Consider the following 2,722-nt stretch of genomic DNA (forward strand, 5'->3'; position numbering starts at 1 on the left):
GGGGTAAGGGCGTTTTTCCACTTGACAACTGTGTCTCCACAGATAGGGCATTTATTGAAGGGAAGGTCTTGGATATGAAGGGTGCCAAAAGGTGAGCATTGTGAGAACACAGCCCGGGAATCAGACTCTAGGAAGAATTGCCTCCGGGGTTTTGTTTTGATGCGGCATGTTACAGACACACGACTTCGGTTTTCTTTTGGAATTCAGACGGGGCTATTTAAAGGCTTCTTTCTGTCGAGGATACCGACTCTTCTTGAGAGAGCGAAGTCTTATCCTCCCCTTTCTATTTAGAATCTCATTTTTTTGTTCGTCGTTTTTCTATTTTCATCCACGGAGGAACAGGCGTGAAGGTAAAACATGTGAAGACTACAGGAGAAAAACGACTGCAGTCACAAACTGAAAATTTTGAAAGCTTGTTGACTCATAACTAACTGTATTTCTATTCAACTGTTGGTTGATTATTGTTGTTAGATTTCCCATTCAACAACACTTAATAATAAACCACCAGTCAAACAAATGTGAAGTTATGAGTCCACAGGCTTTTAAAATTGGCCCCCTCACAATGTCCAAGTTGTGACTACCGTCGTTTTCCGCTGTACACTTCATGTAGGCAACCGGAAGGTTTTAACTTGGCAAGGGTTTCATTCATGCGGTGCGGGTTCCGGGGTTTGAGCCAGAGCTCGGGCCGACTTTGTGTCCTTGGGAAAGACACTTTACACGAATATCTCATTTGGCTCAGTCCTTTCGGAGATGGACGTTAAACTCGGAGGTCCAGCCTCTTAAATAGCCTAACAGTGTTGATAGGGGCGTTAAACCTATACCATTTCGCAATTAATGTGGTCAGTTTGTGTCGCTCCGTGTGTCAATGTTTGGTTACCGTCGGTGGCCTAGTGGTTAGGCTCTCGGACTCGCAACCGTAAGGTTGTGGGTTCGAATCCCGTCAGGGGCTCGACGTTGTGTCCTTGGGAAAGGCACTTTGCACAAATTTTCCTCACTTCACCCAGGTGGAAATGGGAACCCGGCTATAGACAGCGAACGATCTTGTCAGTTTGATAGTGTTTGAGCGCGTGAAATCTGCAGCTTGCACTGTATGCTTCCGCGGAAGCCGAGAATGTTTCCAAGTGTTCTCAGAGGGTCTGCTGGGGTAATAATCGTTGTAAAGCGCATAGAGCATGCTCTTGAGCATATGCGCTACATAAATGCAATTATTATTATTATTATTATCGTCAAGCTCTACATGCCACTGTGTTCAACAGTTCCCGGAGTTGGCGTTTGCGAGACAAGACATTTGTGATGCGCCCGGGCGGTTTGATCTACTAGGTACATCGAGAGGTACAGCAGTAATTGCCCCAAAAATACTGACTTGTTGGGTCGAAAAATAAGCGACTTTTTTCTGGAGGAGGCTTTCTTTATTAGACTTTTGAAGGACTTTTCTGTCCGAAAATCATTTTTTTAAATCTCTAAAATCTGCAGCTAAATGTGTTTTTTTAAGCTGTTTTGAAGAATGTTTTGTTCTGTGATGGAGTTATTTGTCAAATCTTTGATTGCGAATATCTCTCAGCCAGGCTGTACGCCACCCATCACGTCCACCCCTGCTGTGACATTCAATGTGAGGCAGCGTGATGGAATCAGGCTCTCGTCAATAGTTGGGCATGTCGAGTTATTGGTATCATCTTAAAACTTGTTCACTGGTCTTTATTTGGATGAAAAAAATATCCATTTATCTTGAATACAAGTCGAGCTATTTGCAAATGAAAGAGGTGGGGATCACCTGTTTTGAGAGGCAAATTTTTAAATATTTTTTTCAAGGAAAATATGTAAGCCAGCGTGGTGGAATCAGGCTCTCGTAAAAAATAATCAAAGTGAAGAAACTTGCATTTTTCCACAGGTTTGTGAATTTTTATCAAATTTTCGTTTTTTATCTGAACACCTTTCATGCCCATTAAAGAATTCATTTCTGTGTGGATTTTTCTGAAAACGGTTGATTAAATTCATAGAAAATGTAAATTTTCAGTTACCACGGACTCTTAATCTAAGGAAATAACTATTCTTTGGTGGCCATTTTCTCACTAATTTTACTTCTGAAAACAGGTGACCCCCACCTCCTTTATTTGCAAATATCTCGACTTGTATTTAAGATAAATGGATATTTTTTTCATCCAAAATAAAGACAAGTGAACAAGCTTTAAGATGATACGAATAACTCTACATGCCCAAAAATTGACGAGAGCCTGATTCCACTACGCTGCCTCACATATCTACTTTTCTTTTACGTTTTGAGCGAGGCATGCCAAAGTGGTGGAGAAAACAACAACAACAACAACAACAACATCAGATAACAGCAGCAGTAATAGTTTTTGATATAATCTCGAGAACATCCTGAACTGTTATCCAAGACTTGTAAAAAACAACTGGAGAAGCTTGCATAACCCTATCAGGTGTACCAGGAATCAGATAAGCTTGCGTACGTGTGAGAAGAAAAGCTCAACAAAAAGCAGGAAACAGAGAAGAAAATAAAAACATCCATGAACACCTTTATCAGATGTGTCACAGCGCAGTAGGATTAGGCGCTCGTCAGTTGTTGGTTGTTGTTGTTGTTTGTTTGTTTTGAGGGGGGGGGGGCAAAGCGAGTTATTGATAAATTCTAAAAGTCTGTTTATTTGCCATGCCCGTGTTGAGAAAAACTACTCACCGGTCTTAAATAGAAGTCGAAATAATTTAA

This window comes from Aplysia californica, unplaced genomic scaffold (genome assembly GCF_000002075.1).
Source record: "Aplysia californica isolate F4 #8 unplaced genomic scaffold, AplCal3.0 scaffold00156, whole genome shotgun sequence".
NCBI lineage: Eukaryota > Metazoa > Mollusca > Gastropoda > Aplysiida > Aplysiidae > Aplysia > Aplysia californica.